The following is a 15,110-nucleotide window of genomic DNA, read 5'->3' on the forward strand; positions in this document are numbered from 1 at the left end:
GAATATTAGTTTATCGGACCTGCCCTACTTGTGGGATTACGCTTCGCCACTGTCAATACTATTGTGGCTTCCGTTTATTGTTGCTTGTAAAGCGGTTGCGTGATAATGCATGCTGCAGTCGAGCATCTGCATTTGCTTCAACTGAAAATTTGGGACATGTTTCAGACTGAATGATAATCTACGTACAATCTCAAACATTAAGTTTCTCTATTTCTTTTCTGTGACAATGTATGTAATCCTATATTTAATAAAGTATAGTACTGTATGTGTTAAATTCCATTTCAGATACACTCAATAACCCGACACTTTTGCTAATTCAGCAAGCACTCTCTTTGCAAGAAATGCCCGGATTAGCGAGAGTCTAGTGTACTTCTTTCCTTCGATTAAAGCCCACAATTACCTCAAGAGGCTAAGTGAACACCGTATTTCCAGGGTTATCCGGTACTATTTAGCGGTTAACCCCGCCATAGCCAATCCCAAGCCTGTGTTATGAAAGGGGGAAGAACTTAAGCCAATAGCTTCTCGTTTGAAAGACAATTGCAAGGCTTGAGAGAACTAAATATTATCACCCCCTATATCCTTATTTGTAGGGTGCGACGACAGGATGATAGACATAGATCCCCTACTGGATGTGGGGAGGTGGCTCTGTGCGTGGTCACTAAAAAAAGCCTGACATCTTGGCATTTCAGCTAAACGAATAAAACGCAAGCTCTGACGCGACGTTGCCGAGTGCTAAGGGCTATGGCTAAGCAGACGAACTACAGCGCCATCAGGTGGCAGAGGATAGACGTAGATGTGTACAAAATAAACGTAGCAATACCGCTGGCCTCTCATTTGATAGCAGCATTTAAAGGAAACTTGGAGCGCCGCCTTCAAATGCCAAGGTGTTTGTCACGCCGTTTAGTTCCCCAAACATGTCGTTGGGCTCGAGAGTGTATATGTTACCTCACTACACTATTTTTGACGGTTGTGAGCTAGGCTATTGTGGTCGACCCTACCGGAGGAGTGCGATTAGTGCCTCCCAAATGGCAACGGATGGTCTACATCAGCCATTAGTACTGGCAATGTACGGTGTACCTCTTCCGTTAAGTGAGGTGGGCACAGTTGTACACACTGTCGTCCCTATCGGGAAAGCTAAGCATTCGGGATTAGTCCCAAATGGATGAGTAATGTGTGCCCTTGGATCCTGGAGATATTAGTTGGGCGCATGCTTGGTCTCCCTGGGCGCATGTTGAACGACCAGTACGTAGGCAGGGCAAAGAACCAAGCCTTTTCCCCTCCTAGGTCTGGTGAGGAATCTTGGATTGGGTTGGATCTTTCTGGGGCTGTTGTGACACCATGAAATTCCGTAACTTGGAGCTAAAACCTTGAGTCAAAGGAAGATGTTAGCTTGCCTTATAATGCTCGCGTGCCAACATTGCCCCTACTCGCTAGGAGAGCTCCCTCCACCAGTAGGTGTAACTGAAAGACATTACGGATTTTCAAATTTATTCAACTTCAACCTCATGTGTTGACATTCAGGCTGCGGCCGGAATCTCGTAAGGATTTCATCTCATGAAGACGGTGCTTTACGAGTAACATATACATCATTGTTAGGATAGGAGTTTGTGCATGAGTGTTTGGACTCAGGGTGTCACTGTTAGGAGAAACCGAACAAGAATAGCTGAATGTTTTTCATGTATAAATAAATAATAAATAACCAATGGAATGACAGCCCTTCGCGAGCCTGACCCGCTCCAAAGTCATCTATTATACGCTTAGTCTAGTGGCGAGCACGTGGTTAGCGAGTTACGACGCCCTGCCTCGGAAGTTATCTGGATTTAGTGGCCATCGTGTGTATGCACGTAACGCCCCAGTTTGCCTCACAACGTTGGGTGGACACTGAAAATTGGGGTGCACCGGCTGGGAATCGGACCCAGACATAGGCTTAACGCTCTAATCACTAGAGTACGGATCCATCCATATTTTTTTTATATATATAGTACATATATAAATTAGTAATCTATTGCAGAATAAAAACTATGAACTGCATGATATTGGCAAGGGACGACCTACTTTTTAGACCCATAAAAATTAGTTTTTCGAGATTTTCTCGAAAACTACGCATCAGAAATTATTATGAAGCGTATGTATATCTAATCTTTGTACAGTACAACATTAATTAAAGAAAAATTAAAGTCTTATTTCTAATTTTCGTAATTAAATGATACTGAACAATGTCGTCTTGCTAGAGTCACAATAAAAAGCTTGATTGTGTACTTCAGGAAAAGTCGTACAACATTACAAAATAATTAGCTTTTCTCAAAAATTTCACGTGAGGACTTAGCCATACCATTTTGTTTCGCTTAGTGGGATCTACGAGGTGTGTTCGGAAAGTAATGTCACCAAGCCTACAAGTATGAAGAAAACAATATTTATTTACACAATAATAAGAATAATAATACTTGTACATTGTTCTTTTTTTTAATATATTGTCCTCGTCCGTCGATACAGTTTTGTCAGTGGGATTTTCAATCTGCGAAGATATTCCGAGAGAATTGTTCAAGAAATGAGTTCAAAGACATTTCACAAGCTCCTTTCACTTTGTCAATTGTTCTGTAATCCTGCCCTTCACCTCCGAGCGCTCGGAGACAACTGGAACAAGCATTCGGCCAGTAATTGACTTACACCACCATCGATCTCGGCGGATAGACTGCGCTGCAACATATAGTCGCTTCTCAGTATGGCATTACTTTTCGGACAGATCTGGTATCGATTGGTATATGTTTCAATTTTGGACGTTTAAAAAAATCATCAAAAGCAAGGGCGGACTGGCCTCTAGGCTCTCTCTGAAAAGAATTCATGAAAACAATAAAAAAAAAGAGAGAGAGAGAAGCTAAAACAGAAGAAAGCTAAATAATTCGGTAGATCACTGGTTATTATGGTGCCAACACACACCCCCTCTTCCATCATTCCATCAGTAAGTTAACTTTTTCAATAGAGCCATTTTGTTACTGGATTTGTGGCCAGGCCCATCTTTCACTACAGTCTTTTATTATTGGAAACTTTGTGATTTAGTTTATGTCTAGGGCCTTGGGCCCTTCTTTCAATATATTGGGTGGTTAGAGCCCTTTTTCATTACATTGAGCAAGCAGTTGGGGCCCTAGGCTATTTTTTCATTCTGTTAGGTAGTTGGGTCCTGCGCCCTTTTAAAATTATGTTGGGCAGTCTTTCATTATATTGGACAGTTGGGGGCTCTTTTTTATTATATTAGGCAGTTGGGACCCTGGACCCTTCTCATTATATTGGGCAGTCTTTCATTATATTGGGTAGTTGAGCTCGTCTTTCATTACATTGAGCAGTTGGGGCCCTGGGCTCTTTTTCATTATGTTGGGCAGTTGGGCTGTCTTTCATTATATTGTGTCCTTTTTCATTATGTTGGGCGGTTGGGGCCCTGGGTCCTGTTTTCATTACGTTGGGCACCCTTTTATTATGTTGGGTATTTTGGGGTCTTTTCATGGTTGAAGACTAAGACCTGGTTTGTAGGTGGGCCCATATTTAATCACAGGTCAGGAGAGTAGCCACCCCAAAAATGTAGGGGTAGGACCAGTAGAAGTTGGGGGAGCCGATCCAACCATATTATAGTTCATCACATATTATAGTTCATTTGCAGCCTACTGTGAAAATTTTAGGGGGACAGTAAAAATTTAGGGGGCCGGACCCCCCTATACCCCGTTGAATACGGGCCTGCCACATGATGATTGGTCCTTTATAGATGTTAACAAAACTTGCTATGATATCAAATTTCGAATGACCAATGATAAATCATAGCTTCCAAAAGGACCAAGTAACGACTTTACAACTGCATAACGCGATGGCTCATCCCAGCTGTTCCTTGTAGGCCTACGCTAATTTAGAAATTGGTGTTATAGTCTGAGGTTCTCCTTGGTAACCGAGACCTATGCCCTAACATATGCAGTCCGTCCCTGGTCAAATGCTAAAAATCGTGTAAAATTTCGTTGGGGCCTAGTTCAGGGACGTAGCCACATGTCTTGTCCGTACCACTTCCGTTTGGCTTTTGTTACTTTCTTGTAATCGTTTCGTGTCCACGTATCATTACTCATACAATACAAGATCCTTCGAGAACCGTAGATGTTCAGTAGGTATGGGTATTTTTCTTTTTCCTTTTGTTATAACCTTTCCCTTTTAATGGCTACTGTATATTTGATAAACGAATGTTCTTTTGTCTTATACATACAATGCAAATATGTTGATTCTCCTTCTTAATGACCTCTATTAATAATGAGTTGGTTCTGAAAAATTTCCTACCTCATTATGACTGTTGGTTCTGATACGAGGGAATGTAAAATCAGCTACCTTTTTCTTAACGAACTTAAAAAATTCGTTACTGAATTCTCTGTCTCTCTGTGTGTCTGTCTGTTATTTGCGAATTTTTCAATTTTGAGTCCCCCATTCGATAGAGCATCAAAAACTGAGAAAGCGATGGAAGTTTTCGTGTCACTCTTACCGTTCCCGAGATACTGGCCAAAGAAGTTCTGATTTCGGGAGATTTAAGAAGCCATATCTCGGGAACCGTAAGCCATAGAGAGGTGATATTGGTGTTGATCAATATCTAAGAGGATTGTGAACATTTTGGTATCAAATAGTAACCGGTAGCCTCTGGCCAACTGGCCACCGTTCCCCAGATACTGACCAAAAAAAGTTCAATTTTGGGAGATTTAAGGAGTCATATCTTGGGAACCGTAAGCCATAGAGAGGTGATATTTTGCGAATTTTTCAATTTTGAGCCCTCCATTTTGATCTTTACATAAAACAACATATCGTACATTTTAACAAGTTTTCTGCTTAGTGTAAACTAAACACTTTCTCATCACTCCCGATTACATGGTTCCAGAAGTCTTGTGGTTTGTTGATGTGCGTCATTGCAAACTCTAAGCAAGCATGTATATGTGCATCTGATAGTTTGACCTGCAGAGCAGAACAAATAATATGAGTACAGTTACATGTCTTTAAAGTTGTTTTCAAGTTTGTTGCAGCAGCGAACGGGTTTGCTGCGCTAGATCGAAACATTTTCGTCTTTTGTTGTCACTTGCGGTCTTCTCAGTTTCGCTTTAGTTTGCAATCCCTGTTCTCGTTTCTCTTCGAATCGTTCAATTGAATATCTTACTGTTTTGATATCCAAGCTCATGGCTCGAGTAACTTGCTTTTTTGGGCATTCCAGCTTCCATATGCAATTATTCTTCCTTTAGTTAAAGACACAAATACTCATATATATCTATATATCTATATATCTATATATATATATATATATATCACTCTCTCTCTCTCTCTCTCTCTCTCTCTCTCTCTCTCTCTCTATATATATATATATATATATATATATATATATATATATATATATATATATATATATATATATATCGGGTGTTGCAAAATAAATGTTACAACTCTTGGAATGTGATTCCTGCCACTGAGACAAGAAAAAAAAAAGTTGTTTTGAACTTTCGGCTATCGGACATAGTTTCAGATCTACAAGGTACCGAAAGCGTGGGAAAATGACTTTCGGACGCCAATAGTTCGGAAACTATCCAACGTAAAGAGGACGGGTAAAAAATTCACTGAAGAAGTCATACCTGCTGTATTGAGTTGTGCATGTTTCACAATCCTATCATGCACGCACAAGGGTTTCCCCAAAGGAACGTAGGAAGTCCCGGGTTATCTGCCAAATGAAAATTGGTCTAAATGGATATGAATTGATACGGTTTCAACCAGGTAACAATAATTCGTTTGTATTAAGTCGATATCTGGAACAAATACAAAATGGCGGACACTTTCATGCCCGTTGTGTGTGGTTGCATAATCGCCAGATACGGATGTTGGCCAACAGTGACGTTCTGAGTATTAAGTGTAGCGAATTTGTACTCAAATGCTCTAGAAAGACATCTGGAGTGTCGGTAGAGAACAACAGATGAAGCAGGGTAATTCACATGTGTGAAAACACGTAACGAAAAATGCCCAGAAATGCACTCATACTCAGTAAACGTGAGTTCGAAGCGTCGGAAATGTAAGGAATAGCATCAAGAACATGAAAGCCATTGCTAATTCACCAATTCACCAACTGGTTTTAGAGTGAAGTCTATCTAAAAAGTCTTATAGAATGGCCATGTCTGTCTGTTGTCAAGTAACAGATCAAAAATAATAAAATATAGCGAGAAACGCTTTTCTGGAATCGGTTTTTCCATCTTAAGAACAGTTTTCATCTCTCCTCTGAGCCTGTATTCAACACGAAAATGGTAGAAATCAGCTCAAGTCCAAAGTTTGGGGGATTTCAATACTACAAGCCACTACTAAATCTATGTAATATTGAATGGGTATAATTCTATACCCGAGAATATGATAAGTGTTGTAAAGTACTTCGACCTATATTTTTAGAAAAAGTGATAGAAACTAGATTGTTTTTATAAGAGCAAGACTACAGATGAAACGTGAGTTCAAATCTTTATATGCTACTAGCAGCGTTCACCCCGCTTCGCTGCGGTCACCCTGGAACGCAATAAACTTTGTTACTTAGATAATTTTTACTTTTTCGCTTTCAAGTGATATGATAAAAACCATAGAAGAATGTTAACATTATATCGCCTGTCATTTATGTTAACCCGCCGAGTGACACGGTCATGTGGGTTGCATATAAATACGGTTAGATTTAGCTATGATGAGCTAACAAAGGATTTGTACGTTATGGACACTTGAATGGTCAATTATCTCAAGACACTGGTAATTAAAAATTAAAGTGATATGATAAAAACCATCTAGGGTCCAAATCCTAATAACCCCCCAAAAATAAAAGAAATTGGTTCAGCCGTATTAGCGTGATGAGGTAACAAAGGATTTGTGCGTTCTCTTTTATATATATAGATTGTGCTGCCAAAATGTCTTGAGCCGTGGCAAAAATGCGAACTAACGCTCACACACCCACGCGTTGAGCCAATAAGGGTTCAGCTGTTGCTAAGAGAGAGAAAGAGAGTGGAATTCCTTCAGCCGATAGCAGCGCTTGCAACGGAAGACTAGGGATCAAGTCAATGTAGCATATCTATAAACAAGTATAGTTATATTAAGAAAGTGCACAAATGTATGTTGAGTGAGAAAATTTGCTGAACGCGGTGGACCCCAGTCTGGGTGCATCCCTAAATCAGCCACGCCTGGTTTCAATGTTTACTACCGTAGAGGAAAACCGGTAATAGATAGCGAGGAACTGTTTCTTGGAATCGATTAAGCATCTCAAGAATATATTCCACGCCCAATTTTGTCTCTCTATTAAAACCGGAAGTGGTAGAAATCCACTATCACTTCCGTTTACAATATTGATGTTAGAGTAAAAACGGTAATATATAGCGAGAAATGAATTCAGTACCCCTCGAATAAGTTGTACCTCAACATTTGTTCCCTTATTTAAACCGAAGTGAAGAAAATACAGGGTGGCCCAAAAGTAGGTATACAGTCCCGTACTAATCAACTCATTGTTTTCTATATCACTTCTTATTGTTATCTATCAAGTAAACTTAGTTTCTTTATTATTTGTTCTTAAAGTCTTTTTACTTATATATATATATTAACCTCGCAACAACCAAAGCAAATAAACCTATAAGCTAGAATGTTATACTTGATCAATGCAGGGGTGCATATCTACTTTTGGGCCACCCTGCATATACGAATTTCGGGTTTTGATTTTATTTTATTTACAGTTTAGTGCCCCTTTCAGCAGCAAGGCTATATAAGACGTGAACCTACAGCTTAAGGGTCTTCACTACAGTGAAATTACGCTACCGCTAATTTTAGAGTTTTTCTGTAATATCTTCAAAACAAATAAAAATATTCGAAAAGCAGAAACGTAGTGAAATAGACAATACAAGTTTGATGTGATACCGTTATCTCAACTCATCTATCTGCTTTCGATTTGCAACTGTAGATAGATTTATCATTTTTTGTGGGTTCTGTAAATAGCGGCATACCAAAAGCAGATAGGATGAATTACGGTAAAGGTATCACATGCCAAATCGTATTGTCTAGTTCACTACGTTTCTGCTTTTCGAATATTTTTTATTTGTTTTGAAGATATTACAAAAAAAAAAAAAAAAAAAAAAAAATAGCGGTAGTTTAATTTCGTTCTAGTGAAAACCCTTAACATGGGATCCGAACTACGTGAGCTCCCGCCAGTAATTGAACCCAGCTACTATTTTCAGTTACAATACTGTGGCTCAGTGGTAGAGCGTGTACATCTGGTGCGGGGTCCCTGTTTCTATCCCCAGTCAAGTAAGTTTGTTGTAGACAATATCGTGTCTGTGAGTTTTCTCGTGGTACTCCTGTTTCCTCCCATATTCTCATTCCACCAATTATTGTATCATTCACTTGTCTTAATTACTCCCTTAGCCTAAAGAACACAATTGTGGGGCGTTAAACTCGAAGATTTCATTTTTGTTCGACACAGGCCCAAAAACAGTCACTGAGGTTTGGGAGGGGGGGCATGAATATGTTAGGGGGGCCAAGTCATTAAAAATTCTTTTGCAAATATCTAAATTATGATTTTTGCATTAATAATAGTATTTTGTATTGAGGTCAGGAGGGGTCACGGAAAGTTTAGGGGGCAGGCTTCCCTTAGCCCCCCTCTGGTTGCGGGCCTGGTTCGATACACAAAGTAAATTCAAATCTTGATCTTATACAAAAAACTTGAAATCGAGATATTTCTCTATGCTACAGAATAGGTAATTATGTAACAATCATTTTGGATGTCTTTTAAACTGCAAAGTTGGTATTCATTTGACATATTTTGGTGGTTTATATTGTATAATTCTATTCCTATCTGCTGTAACGACTCTTGGGTTTTTGTAAATTGGAAATATTGTTTGACGAATATGATTGATAGTTCTAGTGTTTATGAATGCGCGCGTGTGTGTGTATGTATGCATAAAAATATCAAATAATCCTTTCGACAAAGGGGATACCTTCCTATATCTAGGATCAGTATAAAAAGGCCAAAACCATATTCAATAAGAAATGAAATGTCGACTAAAAGCAGAGAATTCGTGTTATTAATCAGTTCAAAAATCATTTGTCGTCGCAAATTCTGTTGAGAAATTTTAAGCTTAAAAGATATGAACAGATAATCATGCCTGTTGTGTTGTATGGTTGCGAAACATGGTCGCTTACTCTGAGGGAAGAACATAGACTGAAAGTATTTGTGAATAAAATTCTGAGACGAATATTCGGACCCAACAGGAACGGGACTGGGGAGTGACGGAAACTTCATAACGAGGAACTACATAATTGATATCGTTTACCAAACCTTGTTAGGGACATGAAATCTAGAGGGCTCAGGTGGGCAGGTCATGTAGCCAGAATGGAAGAAAGTGGGAACGCTTTCAAAGTTTTGACTGGAAATCCAATCGGAAAACGACTATTAGGAAGACCTAAGCGCCTATGGGAGGATAATATTAAGATGGATCTCTCAGAAATAGTAATACAAAGTAGAAACTGGATCCACTTAGTTAAAGATAGAAGTCAATGGAGAGCTTTTGTGAACGTGGCATAGGGTTTCATAGGTCATAGACTTACTTACTTAGTTTTAGTGTTTATTGGTGTCACTCCGAATTTAATGGAAAATTTCGTTTATTGATGATATTTCGAAAATACATATACATGATAATAGTAATATTTTTTGCTTTTGATGCACGGTCTACTATTCTTCTTCTTTTTACGCTTTTATCTGTTGAAATTGTGGCAAATTTTGACGTGAAGGTGGAATATGAATAATCGTAACCCATTCAAACAGCCTACCCGGTCAGGGGCGCCGGAACCGGGGGGGGGGGCAAGGGGGGCAGTTGCCCCTCCTGAAATTTTCAGAGGGAGCAAGATACTCCTTTTGCCCCCTCACTTTCAGACTGTAGAAACATCACACAACACTGACTATAAGAACTAAATTTTGCTTTTTATGGTAATGTGAAAAAATTATCTATTCCAGATTCATCTTTCTCTTTGAAACAAGGGACCGGGCGTTTTTCCTTCCCCCATGTTAGAAAGAGTTAGGAAAAAGAATTGAAAATTCTCTTCATTTCCATTGGTGTACATTCTCAAAACACTGTAAATTCTTTAAAAGTTGTTGTTTAAGTAATCGTAAGTCTGCAATATGAAACGAATCGTCGAGCGAGATTTTAAAGTTTGAAAAATATAACAGTTTAAACGAACGGAACGACAATGGAGTTCACATTTTTCATGTGCTCTGCATTATTAATCCTACCTTATACATTTTTCCTCCTCACTATAAAACTTACTGCACTCTGCATACTGTTTGTAAGAACATTAATTTAGCATTGTGGAAAAAGTATTTAGGTCCTAAATGTCCTGTTATTCATTTAACCCTTTCACTACAATTTTTTTTCGGAGTGAGAAACATTAATATATGGCTACTTTAAGTTGTTTTCAAACATATAAATATACATATAAAAAACATTTTCCACCGTTTCGTTTTTCGACGTGGAAAGGGTGGAACATTATGTATCCCACTGATATTTTTTTTTCGTGGGACCTATATGTCCCAGTGGTAGTGACATGAATGATCATCTTGTATTTTCAATTCTGATACGTATATTGTCAATTAAAAAAAAAAAAAAAAAATTAGGTCGTATTTATGATTACAAATATTTTACATTTCGGCATCCTTTCCCAAATGACAGTACATGCAACCACTGCTTTATCACTAGCACATTGTTCCTCACTTTCATTGTTCACGTTTACTTCCACTACTTTCTATTTGATAATGTTCATAACAATTCTGTGAACCATTTGCAGGCTTCTCTTTACTAGTGGAACATCGATTCATAGCAATAACATGCGGTAAATTACCAGGAGTCCTCTGAGAATGTATCGTGGGACACATATGTCCTAGTGGTTGTGAAAGTGTTAAGATATGAGTGCAGAAACAAACACCTGTTTCAGCTCTCCTTTCAGACCAAGATCGTGAACAAGAATAAGGAAGACAGTCACTGCTTATAATAACTAGTATTCTTAGATATTTAGCTCGAGTGGGCAAGCAATCAGTGGACATTTGCATAGTACGGATAATTTGATGTCTCTCCTGGCTGAAAGAAAAATGGATGTGCCCGTTTTCAATCAATGGATTAATCGACGGGATAACTGGCTTAGTGGTGATTAAAAGAATGAAATTTTAAAGATTATGGGACATGCAATATAGAGAGACATGGTAGCAGAAGTTAAAGAGTCTCCATTTTATGCAATCATTGCCGACTCCACGGTTGATATTTCAATGAAAGAACAGTTGTCTCTGTGTGCGCTGTATTGACTCTGATTCATCAAACCCAACAAAATATTATTGGGAATGATCACCAATTCACGATCAAAGATATTCTAACGAAACTTGATCTGAATGCAGAAAATATACGCGAATAGTGTCATGATGGTGCAGCTATTATGTCAGGACGAGTGAATGGTGTGCAGAAGATAATTTCGACTCAACATACAAAAGCTATATTCATTCATTGCAACAATCATGCATTAGATCTTCCATTGCAGGAAGTAACACGAAAATCCGAATCTTTGTGTGACGTACGGGCTATAGTAAAAGACGTTTGAAGCATCAACCTGGATTCTGCAAAACGATAGACAACATACGCCGACATTGTTCTTGAACCCTGTAAAACTATCAACGAAAGTAATCCTGAACATTTGCTTCCTCTTTGTCCTACTCGCGAAAATCTCTAAGCAGATTTCAATCTACTACAAACGAATTCAAATCACGTTGGAAAAGAATCATCAGTATTACAAGTGGTCCAAATGATGATAAAAAAAGTAATTCTAAAAAGGTATTTGAAAAAAAAATGAACAAATTCGGAAGATATTTTTTCTGATAGTCAGTGTACGTGCTTTTGTACCTTGTGGACAACTGACGAAAGTGTTTAAAAATTCTGAAGCTTCTGCTTCTGGAGCTAAAAGATCAGCAGCAATTCTATCTAGAGGATACTCTGAGAAACCTACGAACGGACAGTGTATTTGAAAACATTTATAAGGAAGCAAAGGAAAATGCAAACAGACTATACTTAAAATTGCCCCCTTCATCAAGATGAAACAGAACACCAATTAGGTTGGAGCAGACTGATATTCCTTCTATAGTACGTACCCTAGAGCCTGTATCAGATCTTCCAAAAATGTACTTCGAAATCATTGACTATTTGTTGAATGAAGTGCAGCGTCGTTTCAATCAGCCAGGCCTCAAACAACTCATAAAACTCTAGAAGATACTTTGTGAAGGAGCTATATGTGCTGGTGGGCCTCTCTCAAGAGATTATTTGAAGCAGGAATTGGGAGTTCATGCGTCGGATTTTAACATGGATAGATTATGAGCTCAGCTCAGGCTGCTTCCACTTACTTTGATGACTACTGAGTCGCTGACGACCACCAGAATATTAAAAACTATTAGTGCTGAAACCCCAATTGTTCGCAGCCTTCTCGATCAAGTTGTTCGTCTAGGGACTTTCGTTCTCACAATGCCAGCTTCTTGAGCATTTTCGAAAGATCATTCAGCTATTTGCGTCTTCTAAAGACATATTTGAGGACGTCTATGACGCAGGATAGATTGGCTCATCTGATGTTGCTGCATATGAGTAGGGACTAGACTTAGATTTAAACACAATTGCAAGAGAGTTAATATTAAAGACAAGCGAAAGAAAAGACACTTTTGGTCAATTTTGAAAAGAAATAAATGTAGAAATACGTAATTGAAAATGTTATGAGTTATATAACGAATTATTTAAATTACAAAATAGCCTTGAAATTCAATATAAACTAAATTATTCCTTATTAATTGTATCGTACTTTATTAGTGTGAAGTGAAGTGAATATAATGAGATTAGGAAGAGAGGTGAATATAATAACAAACTGGATATACTGAAGTAAGTTTAGTAAAAAACACAAATAACTCTGGATAATTAGTGTAATTGAATTTTCTATATAAATTTTATTAAGTCTTTAGTGAAAATTCCATTTTTCCATTTCTGGCACGAAGTCAAGTAGGTAGAAAAAATATATTTTCTTATTTTTTACTTGATTATGTAGCCTGTTTTATAATGTTCAAGTTACTTTCTACTACAAAGTGCTACAAAGTTTGTAGTTCTAAATAGCAGTTTCTAATATTATAGTGTAGTGCAACACTAGAACAGAATTTAAAAAAAATATATATAATTTTAATTTCCTCGTTTCCAAGTGATTTAAGTAACTTTAAGATTCTTTAATAGTGTCCGTGCGACCACGTCCAATACAGTTAAAAAATATATACCAGTATATAAAATGGTAAAAAATTGTACTTGCAAATAGTCATTGTGAGCAGTACAAATTTTACAATTTTATATGTTTTTAATTCTGATTTCAGTGGTTGAAAATTTCTACACCAGACCAAAATCCAGCACAAAACTGACACGGAATTAATTAATCTAAAGATGTAAACTAAGATGCTTCTCATAGATGGAAATTTCAGTCTCATGAAACTGATTACAGCTTCATTATATTATTATTATTATTATTATTATTATTATTATTATTATTATTATTATTATTATTATTATTATTATTATTATTATTATTAACCAATCAAATCAAATTAGTGTTATATTACAAACATATATATTCGTATTATCTTACCTATGTTATTTTCAAGGCAACAGTTTGCCCCCCCCCCCCAGCTGAAAAATACTTCCGACGCCACTGTACCGGTTACAATGATGTGAACAGACTTCGTGGGAAATGATTGAAATTCAGCTTAAATATAGAAAAGAGTATCTGAATTCTATATTCCAAAGGTAAATTGTCCTAAAATGGATGGAGCATAGTCAAAAAAGCACGAAACATGAAAGCTAATATCGATGGAAAACAAATCATTCCTCTATTTATCTCAAAAAACAAAAGAGGGAGATGCCAGAAATTCAACTCAAATGTATAAGCCACTATGTAGATTCTATATTTCAAAAGCAAATTGTCGTGAATGGATGGAAAATAGTAAAAAATCACGGAATATGAGCATTAAATCAATGGAAAATCAGTGAAAAAAAAATGAAGTCATCCACATATCTCAAAAACTATAATAAAGAGATGGCTAATTGAAAGGTTATTGCAAAGTTATAATGAAGAGCTTAAAAACGATGTATAACACGTAAGGTAAATATGCATAAAACATTGTCGAAAGTCAAGTTGTTTTAGTAAATTCAATAATAATGATAAAGTATATACTTCTTCGAATAACCCGGAGGCGCCCCACGCGGAGGTTACGGTGCTTGAAATATCTCACATCATGAATTGGAATCTTCAGACTCTATTTAGCACACAACTTGACTTTTGACCTGGTCACGTGACGCAGTCTAGACCTTATGGTAAACCGGATAGGGCCTTTAAGGGCTTCCCGTTGGGATTCGAAACCCAAACTATGTGCTCGAAAGGCGCTCAGGCTAACCACTAGACCTGCAGCTAGGGTATATTTTTTTTTTTTTTCTTTGCTACATTGTTCCTGTTTATTAAGCTCGTGTTTTACTTTTATGATGCATGTAAGTACAATCATATTTTGTCAGAATGGATGAAGATATTACCAGTAACTATTTGGAAAGATAAATCACTAATTTTCCAGCGAATAAAGAACTATCAGTTGGGTGATTGCGTGAATTTTCTGTAGTGCATTTATAGGAGGTGCTTGTATCCATATAATAAACAGACTCCCCAATCCAACAAAATATTTAATGGGCGCTTATACTCGAGTAAATACGGTACTAATATTAAATTATAACAATAACCATAATTATTACATACCACGTCCTCTAAAATTCTCCTTTGAACGCGATATTTACATTGTTTTTTTTTTTATTTACACATAAGGTACACATTGGCAGCGTGCTATAAGCATCTAACAACACAAGGTATGCATTGACCTTCACTCACAGTAGTATTACAACACTTCACAATCTGGTTTTTCACTTTCTCTGCCAATCTATTACACAACCACCTCATGCTGCGCTTTATGTTCGTTCATTCCAAGGTGAAGAACAGACTGCAGTCTAACT

The sequence above is a fragment of the Thermobia domestica genome, chromosome 14 (assembly GCF_964235325.1).
Source record: "Thermobia domestica chromosome 14, izTheDome1.hap1.1, whole genome shotgun sequence".
Classification (NCBI taxonomy): Eukaryota; Metazoa; Arthropoda; class Insecta; order Zygentoma; family Lepismatidae; genus Thermobia; species Thermobia domestica.